This window comes from Typha angustifolia, chromosome 6, assembly GCF_048772165.1.
Source record: "Typha angustifolia cultivar Huaian chromosome 6, ASM4877216v1, whole genome shotgun sequence".
Classification (NCBI taxonomy): domain Eukaryota; kingdom Viridiplantae; phylum Streptophyta; class Magnoliopsida; order Poales; family Typhaceae; genus Typha; species Typha angustifolia.
In genome coordinates this window covers 2,995,070-3,007,099 of record NC_133244.1, presented here as the reverse complement: position 1 = coordinate 3,007,099, position 12,030 = coordinate 2,995,070, and the positions used below count along the sequence as shown (strand labels likewise).

The window sequence follows — 12,030 nt, the reverse complement described above, 5'->3', positions numbered from 1 at the left end:
TATATATGTAATGCTAGTACATGAGCATTACATAGCTTTGTGGATCATTGCATACATAAAGCCCTAAATAAGCAACACCAGTGTGCTACCATTGCATAAAAAGAGTGTTACATATATTTACGAATCATTGTATACATAGAGCCCTATATTTGCAATACTAGTGCATGATTATTACATAGAAAGAGTGTTACATAGCTTTGTGGATAGGGGTGACAAATCTTGACCCGACCCGATAATCCGACATGATAATCCGGCTCTTAATCGGGTTTGGATTTAGTATAATCAGGTCCGGGTCATAAATGGGTCAACCCGTCTAACCAGTTTAATAATTCGATCGTGTTCAGGCTTATATATATATATATAAAAGGTAATAAAAGTCTAAAACCTAAATCGTTCACCCATTCTCTCTGACTCTCCGGCACAGCCCCGCAGCCGCCTCATCTCACCGCAAAAAATTTTCGCCGCGCCTCCTCTCTCTCCAACCTCTCCGGCCGCCGTCTGCCGCCTGCCGCGGTGCCTTCCACTTAGTCTCCACCTGCTGTCTGCCCCGAGAGTTTGCCGGTGTCCGTCCGCGGTGACTCCGCTCTTCCTCTCTCTCCGAAACTCTCCAACCGCCTCCTCTCTCTCTGTTCAAGGTCGGGACTTCCTGGACCTTGAACTTGACGAAGAGCTTGCTCGACCTGTGTGGCTTCGGCAAGGCGTCGCCGCCATGGAGCCTCCACGGTCGACGCAGACTTGTGCTTGGGTAACCCTAGCATGAGGAGCCGGAGCTTGGTGGCAGAATTCAGGAAGGAGACGGGAAAGTTGTTATGGTGCTTATGGAGGGGCGACGTCTTGCCCGGCAGCAACGACGATGGAGGACTCCAAGGAGACGAGCTTACCCTTGAAGAAGAGGTCATCGGACGAGGAGACTGGGTCGAATCGGAGTCCTTCGTTCGATGAAGCCAGAAAGTTGAACTCCCTCTTGTCGTCGTCTTCCTCCTCCTCGTCGGAGACATCCTTCTCATGTCCGCTGGCGTCGTCTTTGTGGACGGAGAACTCGACATCGAAGAAGGGCCCATCGTCGTCGTGGTCGCCGGCATCTTCGTCGTCGTCGTCGTCAGTGTTTGGCGGAGGATGGAGGAGGCAACGACGGAGTTGGGGGCGGAGGTGGTGCGCGGCTCTGCCGCACCAGTACTTGAGGATCATAGGTACTTCCTGCTAACTTCAAAAAATCTCTTGGTAGGTAAAAATTCCTTTTAATTTTTTCTTCAATTTTTTGTCCAATATGCATCTGCTTCGAAGCATCATAGGTACTTTCAGAACTACTTGATATTGCCAATTATAATTTTAAATTTCTTCTCTCAGAAGGCCTCTGAAGAATATATGTAGCAAAGTATCAGTACTTCTCACATGCAACCTGGAAAATTTTTAAAGCTGAACGGTCTATTGTGTTCACTATTGAACGGGTAACTTCAATTATCATTACTGAATTTAGTGTGCTGGCCCTTTTTCCTAGTTTAAAAAATAAAAGATGTATGCTTGTTTGATGACTGTGTATGATGAACTCTACATTCTTATTTTGAAGTTACATAATACAGGTTGTCTTTTATTGCTGATTTGTACAGGCAAAGCCACATGCCATTTTTCGAGAAGTCAGATTTGTTCTTTATATGCATGCTGCATCCCCTTTCATTTGACATTCAAAAGCAGGAATCAGAAATTGAGGCAGCCGAGGTATTCAACTTCATTCGTTTAAGCAGTTAATTTTCTCCTCCTCAGTTGAAGTATGGAACAAGATATTTGAAGTACTACTAGCACGTTGAGTCAGTTAATGCCTTAATGCAGTTCACAAGCTGCACATAACCTTATGAAAGTTTTCTCATCAAATGTAAAGTGGTTCTCTCTGAAGGGATATGCCAAAAGCAAATCAATTTCTTATTTTAGGACTTAGTTTAGTTGGATGATGAATCTATTTTTTGATAAAGTGTGTTCCCATCTATTTTGACTTTCTTGTTAATGTCAGTAATGAAAGTGGGTTGCAAATGAAGTAGCATTATGCGGATGAAAATATGCTAGGGAAGTTAGGTTTTTCTTTGGATGATATTTAAAAATGCGATGGAATGAAATGAGGTCTTTGGAGTCTTCAAACTCATAACCAATTGATATTTTTGGCGTATGGCCCCATCTTGAAATTTCATGCAATTCTAATTGGAACTAAACTCCTACTGTCTGAGTTGCTAGTTGCAGGCAATAGAGGTTGTTGATATGGACCAGAAAACAAAAATGGTTACAGAACTTGATGGTCATGTGATGCGCTTTGTAGGTGATCAAAATGGGAACCATGTTATTCATAAATGTATCCAGTGTATCCCTGCTGCAAAGATCATAGCTGATATGATACGATATTATATGAGTTTTGAGTTGAAAATATATTATTTTGTTTATATGATATACTATTTAAGAGTTAGAACTTTGTTCTAAACTCTATTGTATATTTGTATGGATTTTTGTAATGGTTCGTTATTAGGATTGTAATTTTAATGTTGTATGAGTTTTGAGTTAGAAATATATTATTTTGTTTATATAATACACCATTTATATATGATAAATCAGTAAATTAGTAAATATTGAATTTTATATATGATTTATGTTAAACAGGTTAGACGGGTCATGTTAACTGTCGAGTTAACATGACCCATATAATTATACGGGTATGACGGGTCGTGTTAACGTGTCTTGTTAACTTGACTCGTTTATTAAACGGATTAGGCGAGTCGGGTCGTGTTTGTATTTACTAGATGCAATCCGTTTATTAATTGGGTCGTGGTCGTGTTAAAGTAAAATTGACCCGATCCGAATTTGACCTGACCTGAACCCACTTAATCCGACTCGATTGCCACCCTATTTGCGGATCATTGTATACATAGAACTCTATATATGCAACACTAGTGCACGAGTGTTACATAGCTCTATATAAGCAACGCTAGCGCGCGCTACCAGTGCATAGAAAGAGCGTTACATACCTTTGCGGACCATTGCATATATAGAGCCCTATATTTGTAATGCCAGCGAGCGATCATTGCATAGAAAGAGCGTTACATACCTTTGTGAATCATCGTATACATAGAACTCTATATATGCAATGCTAGTGCACGAGCATTATATAGCTTTGTAGATCATTGCATACATAAAGCTCTATATAAGCAAAGCCAATGCGCTACCATTGCATAGAAAATGCCTTACATACCTTTGCAGACCATTGCATACATAGAGCCCTATATATGTAACGCCAGCGCATGACCATTATATATACTCGAGCATTGCGTACTTATTAGATCGTGCTCTTCGCCATGACTGCTCAACGCGAACTAACGCCAGCGAGGAGCATTGCACACCTATAGGTATGTTTTATTTAACCGTTTCTGTATATTTGAAAGATGAACTGCTGGAATCTAACCACCTCCCTCTTCCCTATTCTCTGTAGAGTTCTTCGAAAATATACACAACATATTTCGCACTCTCTAACCTCCAAGACGAAGACATTGTCCCTTGGATTCATCAAGATTTTGGCTTTTTTTTACTGATAATATGTCGGGAGCGGTCCGAGACAATAAGAAGAATTTGGCGATTGAGGCTGTGCAAATGGATCTTCTCAAAGAACAGGTTAGGGTTCTTTTGATCAAATATATTTCCAAATTTTTGTCTGAGATTATAGAAGGGTTGATTATGTAGCAAAGTTTATTTTCTGAGATTAAGTAATCTTCTCTGTGCAAAGCCCTTTTTCGAAATTTTGTAGATTTATAGCAAATTTTTTCTTTTTCGAAATTTTGTAGATTTATAGCAAATTTTTTGTACTAAATTTTTTGTTAATAAACTTGTAGGAGTAGGAGTATAGATTGTTTTTCATGTTGGTTTATCTTTGCGATGTAGGGATTCAATTTATGTAGTAGATGTTTTAAGCTTGTCTATAGCAGATTTTTTGTACTATTTTTTTTTTAATAAACATAGTAGGATATGTGTTTGTTTATACTACAATATAAGGCTTCAATTATAGCATATTTTCTCGTCTTCTAACTGCAAGTATCTTGTTCACAGGCTACTTGTTCTCTTGAATGCACGGATATTGTGCCGCGCAAAAGGGCCCTTATTTCAAGTAATTAAGATTTATCAATCTCAATATTTTTTTAATATAAGAGTAGTAGTAATATTTCTTGATTTATTGTTTGTAGTACCTTGAAGTCGTATACAAAATCGAAGAGTTGATAACCAAAAATTCGATGTAAAAGGTTACAAGAGGAGGATGAATGTTTAATACTAGGTGAAGTCAATATGAAACTAACCTCTAGTGATGTGACTATGTTTTTGGGGCTTCCATTACAAGGGAAGCCAATATCCCTTAGTAGCAATGAGGATGTAGCTCCTTGGGTTCGTGATATATTTAGTTAGGTCTTTTCTTATTCCATTAGTTGAATATTTTCATTAAAATAAAATTTTTATAAGTTGCGTTCGAACGCGGAAGGGGTCACGTTTGAACGCCCTTGTGAACGTTTGCATCATTATGCTATTGGATTATTGATTTCTTGTCTCCTATCTTCTTTCTATTTTTCTCTACCCTAATCTCCCTCATCCCTCTTCACTAATCTACCACCTCTACCGTTGGCAAGGTTTCTCTTAACTTTTAATCTCTTTCGCCTGTCGAGTCCTCCATCTTCTTTGGGATCTCGACCATTTCTTTTCTTTTATCTTAATCACTTAAACAACATCACCACCTCATCTCCGTAATCATTCATAACCCTAACATCCACTCCACCCATCACCACAACCATCATCCACACTATATCAGGTTTTCGTCCCAGATGCAATTCGAATATGCAAAGGGCATAAATACGAAAATAGGAAAACCATTATCCTTTAAACAACATCTACCATTTATCCTCATCTTTATTATCATTCATAACCTTAACATCCATTCCACCCGTCACCACCACCATCATCCGCACTATATTGTATTTTTGTCCTAGTTGCAGTTCGAATCTGCAAAGGGCGTAAATACAAAAAACATAGATCTAGGAGTTACAGATCGATTCTACTTGGTTTCATAATTTTATGACAATAGGAAAATATTTGGTGAATATTTTCTCTCGTTTGCGCGGACTGCTTCCTAGAATAAATCCAGATCTTGAAGGAATCGTTCCGTAGCCTATCAATTTGGTATCGTAGACGCTATCGTTGGTATCAGAGCCTATCAATTTGGTATCGTAGACCCTATCATTGGTATTAGAGCCGATCAATTTGGTATCGTAGACCTTATCATAATAATTATGATTGAATCAAATTATGCAAGGAGCTATACTTGTATTTTAATGATGTTTTTTGTGTTATCTCTATTATTTGACAGTTTGGATTACATTTGGAATGATGGAGTCATGCATTGCATAAGAAAACATGTGATGGATCTACTAAAGGGTTACATGATTTTCGATGATATCATTTGTGCACGGCAAATGATGTATCATAATCGTAGCCAAGTTTCCGAAGAATTTGCTCAATGTTGTTTTATGGATACAGACTTACATGTAAGTTATTTTCTTTTTAGCATTTTTACTTCTTACAATATATTTGAACTTAACAATACTTTTTAAAACATTAAAGAGGTCTTTGAGCATGAAGTCAGATTCAATGATTGAACATTGTTTATCTGGTGCTCTTGAAAATGGAAGACTACAAAAGTGTGCTTATTAGATGATTCTATTGAATACATCCTTACATTGGCACTTTCTTATTATTGATTTAGAAAATGATATTCAAAAACATTATTCTTTAATAGAAGCAGAAGACTATTTGGAGGAGGCGACAATAGTGGTACAACATATATTGTGGATATTATTCATATTCATCTAGTACTATTTGCAATAACATAACTCATATAAATCTATATTTGCAATAGGGGAAATGGGCAGAAGACATCTTGAAAGATTGTTTTTTTGACATATATCAACATGGAGTCCAAGCTGGCGGCAATTGAAAAGTTATGTAAGTTAAATATATTCCAAGGGAACATCAAAGTATGGATTGTGGTGTATTTGTCTTGAAATATGAAGATCGAATTCAAAGGAATGCCAAAGTCGTTGATTTTGGACAAAAGGATATGAAAATGCTTCGGGTTAAGCATGCCATAAAGCTAGCAAGTGATGATTTTCTAAAGAATGGTAAATACATTTACTTGTATATCCTTACACAAAATTGACTCATCTAGACTACGTATAATAGATTCTTGATAATGTATTACATTTTTTGCAGAGTGAAGGCTTCATCAATTGTAGTTCTTAGTTATTTATCATCCTACTTGCATATGCTTCTATACATAACTCGAGGTGATACCTGAATTGTTTGGCATAGAAGATGTAGTTAGTAAACTAAAAAAGGTCAATACCCTAATAAGGTGATATTTAGGCATCTATTTCTTGGTTGCTTTTTGTGTATGTATGATAGGAGTTGTTATAATTTTTAGCTGTCATCTGATTTGGTGCAAGTCTAATGGTAAAAGAATGCGTCTATGGGATTGACCCAAGATTATGATGCTCTTGATGTTGCAAACATAATTGGTATCATCTAGGGCTAGAGATGATGCCGGTAGCTAGCTATATGCTTTTGCTTTGAATGAAAATTTCTCATGATGTTTAACATGCCACTTTGCGGCACATTTTGAGTTGTAGAATTTGGACCTTGTGTTCTATATTTTATATATGTTAATTATTGTGGAGTATATTATATTTAATTATTATGTAAGATGCCTCATATATTTTTTTCGTTAGATAAATTGTATTGAGGTCTGATAAATTATACGTAGGGGTAAATTAGACATAGGGATAATTTCTGATCTTATTTATTACTTTTTTATCTTGCTTTTAAATGTTAATACATAATGGAGGAGTGGAGATGATATGTTGCTTTTAAATGTTAATACATTATGGAGGAGTGATGATTTGTTGCTTTACAATTATATGCAATGAGTTGCTTTTGAATGTTATAAAGTTTGCTTATGTGACCTATTTTTTAGCACCACTTTGTAATGGTGAGGAGTTTTAATAAGTAAAATATAGCTTCATTGTCTTATAAAATATTTTATTATATAAAAAGATTACAAAATTTTTTGTAGAGTTTGATGACAATGTTGTTAGCCACTAATTTTTCAAGAATTTTGGCATAATTTTTTTACTATAAATATGTTTTACATACCTACCAGCTCAAAATGGATATGTATGCTCCCACCATAGTAATGGGGATTGGTAGGGGTATTGTTATGATAATGTTTGATATTGTTTAGCAACGGTAATGCATATATACATTCCCACCATAGTAATGAGTGTTGGTAAATACGTAAAGCATGGTAATGCTTAATATTGCTTGCCAAAAGTAATGCATATATACATATGTACGTTCCCACCATAGTAATGAGCGCTTAATGCTTGATATTACTTGCTAGAAGGTAAATGCATTTATTACATATGTACCAGCACCTATTACTACTCCCACCATAGTAATGAGTGCCGGTAAATAGGTAAAGAATGGTAATACTTCATATTGCTTATTAAAAGGTGATGTATTACCTACATATCAGCACCCATTACATATATACACTCCCATCATAGTAATGCACGCTGTTAAGTGTGTAAAGCATGATAATGCATAATAATGCAATATTTCATGCATGCATTGCATACCTATAATATTATAATCCTCTCTTCCTCCATCCCATCAATCTATTTTACATCAAATTGAAGGGTATTATAGTAATTTTTCCCATTATTTCATTCACTTTATATTATATCAACAATAATTATTACACTCTTATTCCAGAATATAGGTAAACTAGGAATAGCTATTCCTACAATACAAACCATTATTTTACGAATAGCAAATTAGCTTTTGCTATTCCTATTCCTCCCTATTCCAGATTTGAACATGGCCTTCAGGAATAACAAAAATCCTTATTCCAGAATACAACCATTTATTCTAGAATAACAGCTAAACACCATAATAGACATATTCCAGAATATAAATACTATTTATCAAAATTTTATTTTATATCTTACACTAACCCAATTACTAATTTACTCTTGATTTGACTACAACCTCTCTTAAATATCTTATTATAATTTATCACCCATATCTTATCTCTTTCAAACATCTTATCATAATTCATTAGAGCATCTCCAAAGGCTCCAAATATGGAGCTAAAAATGGAGTAAGAGCTCGGTGCACTCCAACGCATCGGGCTCCATATTTATTAAAATAATAATAAATATATATATTTATATTAGCTATTTTTAATTACTTAATATGTCCTCTTAGTGTTATTATTTTTTAATAAAAATATGTGGTTAGAAAACTCTCATCGAGATCTTTAAAACAAGACTAATATTCAATAGTTTCAGAAGTAATTTTAAATTACTAATTTTTTAATTAAACGTAGAAATTATATTATACGAAATAAACATTGAAATAAGAATTACATGTTATTAATTAAAAATATCAAAATTATATTACATAAAATAAGCAAAAATTAACATTTCATAATAAAAATAATATGACTTATGTGATACTACACAATATGACTATGGAGGATGAACGGGACGTGGAACCTGATATTGTTAATTCTACTCAACCTCTAGTCATTAAAGAGCTAGAAGCCAATGATGATGAACGATTTCAACGATTTCTTGCTCGACATAGGAAGATCCAAGATAGATAAGCTCATTTTGAGTTTCAAAATGTATTGATTGAACACTTATAGCAGAGGCACGGGAATGGAGGAATATGAATTTTAATGTAATTTTTATTTGATGTATTTCATATTTGATGTATTTTAATATTTACGTTAGGAAATAATTTTGAGTAATTATATTTTAGGACACAATTTATTAGACTCATTTTTATAGATAATAAAAAATTTAAAATTTAAATTAACTCAAAAATAATTTAATATTAGACTCATTTTAAAGGTCTCGATGAAACCTTTCGAATGGTATTATTTTTGTTAAAAACCAATTAGTAAAACTAATTATATACTTAATTTAACTAACTAGATTATTTAATAAAGGATACTAATAAAATTAAAATTATTGAATGAAATAATTATTGAGTAAATTTGGTATTTTTAAAAAGCTGAAAAGATAACCCATTTTTTTGGTGGGGCTCCAAATTTAGAGCCCCATTGTTGCTAGCTCCAAATTTGCAAATTTGGAGCTAGCATTGGAGCCCGGTTGGAGCTTCATCGGGCTCCAAATTTGAAATTTGGAGCCCGATTAAAGTTGCTCTTATTCATCTTTCTCTCTCTTATCAACATCTTATCATAATTTATTACTCCTCTACTCTCTCTATATCACTTATCATACTCTTTTATTTTATACTAATAAATAAATTTAATTTAAACAACATAAAATATCAATAATTTAATATTTCATAAACTTAAGCACGTTTTAAAAGGTATTATTATTAAACATTATTTTCATTTTATATACTTAAATATAAATATAAATATTATAAAATTCTTAATAATATAATATTTAATAGATATAATAGTTTGTTTATAAATTATCTTATTATTAAAATAATTTTCTATGTACTAATAACATCAAAAATATATTAATTAAACTAATATTTTATTGAAATAAATATTAAATCATAGATAAATAATACATTTACTATTTAAATATGAAAGTGTAAATAGTTTAATAGAATTAATAATTTCATTTTGGAATGATTATTAAAAATATATGTTCCATGTAGTATAAAATATGGTAATATTTAAAATATTATAAAATATAATAAAATTTAAAATATTTAAATATAATAATATTTATAATATTATAAAATATAATAATATTTATTATAATAATGTTTATTATATTATAAAATATAATATATGTAGGATTAAATGTAAAAAAGGATAAATATTAATAAACCAATATTTTACAAAATTAAAATGTAGTCAAATTACATTCAAGAATTGCCTATTTAGCTCCTTAGCATTGCATTGTATATTTATCTCTCTAACATTACATTCAAGCATTACATATTTATCTTCATAGCATAGCATTACATTGCATATCTCCCTAACATTGCATTGTATTACATATCTATTTTCTAGCATTGTATTGTATTGCATATTTATTTCTTGTTACATATTAATATTATTATTAAATATTATTTTAATTTTATATACGTAAATATAAATATAAATATTATAAATTATTTAATATAGTATTTAATTGATATAATAATTATTCTAAATTATATTATTGTTAAAATAATTTTTATATGTACTAATAAATCAAAAATATAATATTAATAAACTAAAATTTTATCAAATTAAATATTAACTCATAGATAAAATAATATATTTACTATTTAAACTATGTATTAACATAATTAAATCTTTCTTTCTTAAAATGATAACCTAAGAAATTTTTGGAAAAAAGTAATATAATATTATTAGTAATATCATGTTTTAAGCTAAAATAAAATATATGAAAGTGTAAATATTTTAATATTATTAATAATCTCATTTTGGAAAGATTATTAAAAATATATATTCATCTAAAATAAAATTTTATTATTTTCGACTACAAAATATAATAATATTTAAAATATTATATAATATAATAATATTTAAAATATTATTAATAATAAATATTATTTTTGACTATAAAATATGTAGAATTAAATGTAAAAAAATAAATATTAATAAACTATTATTTTGTAAATTTAAAATATATTTATATTACATTGTATTGTATATTTATCTTCATAAATTGTTTGCATATCTCTCTAACATTACATAGCATATCTGTTTTTTTATATTGCATATATATATAATGGCTTAGCCTAACATTGCATATGTAACGCATTACTATAATATTACATAGGTAAATCCATATGTAAATCCAAGCATTACATACATAAAATATATTAATTTATTTACCATATATTTTATCAATCTATTTTAAATCAAATCGAAGGGCATTTTAGTAATTATTTCTTCTTTACTTTCAATTTATATCTCACTAGATCATTACAATAATATTTATTTCAGAATATAAGTAAACATACGAATAGCTATTCTTAAAATAAAATCATCATTTTAGGCTAATAAGATTAAAATTTTATTTCATTAACTTACAAATATAAACATTAGACTTGTTAGTGTTTTTATCTAAAGGTAAAATCCTGATTTTATTAGTGGTTTACTATAAAAGATACATCGGGAAAAACCCTTTTGATATTAAGTTTGGATTGTAGCCCATTTCAAAAAGAAATAATAATTAAACTAGGGCTAATTTGGTCAAAACTTGAACTACTTGGCCTCTAACCAAACGAGGCCAGGTGAAAACCATAGATGTTCATAGAAAATTAAATAAAATTTTCTTTGAAGTACAATAAGTAGTAAACCATTGAACCCCATACGATAACTATCTTTTCTGAAAAAAACCAGAAACCGGAAGGAACAGTTTGATAATTGGTTTAGATATATATTGTTGAGACCAAAAATAAAAATGAAATTGGCAACCAATTGGATGCTCCAGACAATGGCACTCATCAATGGCAGTATAACTGCTGTTGAGGAAAATATTCCACCTAGTCCTACCCAAGATCCTGGCGTCCCAATTTCATTTGTCCAAATAAGCGACTAGATTAAGGTACTCAGTGATTCTTTCTGAGCCTTCACAGAAGTGAATTTCATATTTCAAATGGATAAAAGTACAGATATCTTAATATACCAGAAGTATGAAATGCAATAGAAAGTTCAAAACTTCTTTGTCCACTTTGTTAGATATGCCTCGATGGTACGAAGCAACGAAAATCCAGACTACTCCAAGGGAACTTCTACTCTGTGGTCACAAAGGAGATATGACGAGCAAGCAAAAATAACAATGCTAAGAAAGTATGATCGACACATTAACAGATCTTTTGCAATTCACAGCTCAGACAATCCATTAAAAGAATCGAAAATTTCTGTGACAGAACAACGAGAATAGCATAGTA

The 12,030-nt window shown here is 31.6% G+C and overlaps 1 long non-coding RNA gene across 1 annotated transcript; it reads left to right on the top strand.

Annotated features, from left to right (window-relative positions):
- The first annotated feature begins 379 nt into the window (after positions 1 to 379).
- On the top strand, positions 380 to 2,569 carry LOC140761128 (uncharacterized). The gene is made up of 3 exons (XR_012104545.1): positions 380 to 1,190; positions 1,348 to 1,448; positions 1,608 to 2,569. It is a non-coding gene; the product is annotated as an uncharacterized lncRNA (long non-coding RNA).
- Positions 2,570 to 12,030: the final 9,461 nt, after the last annotated feature.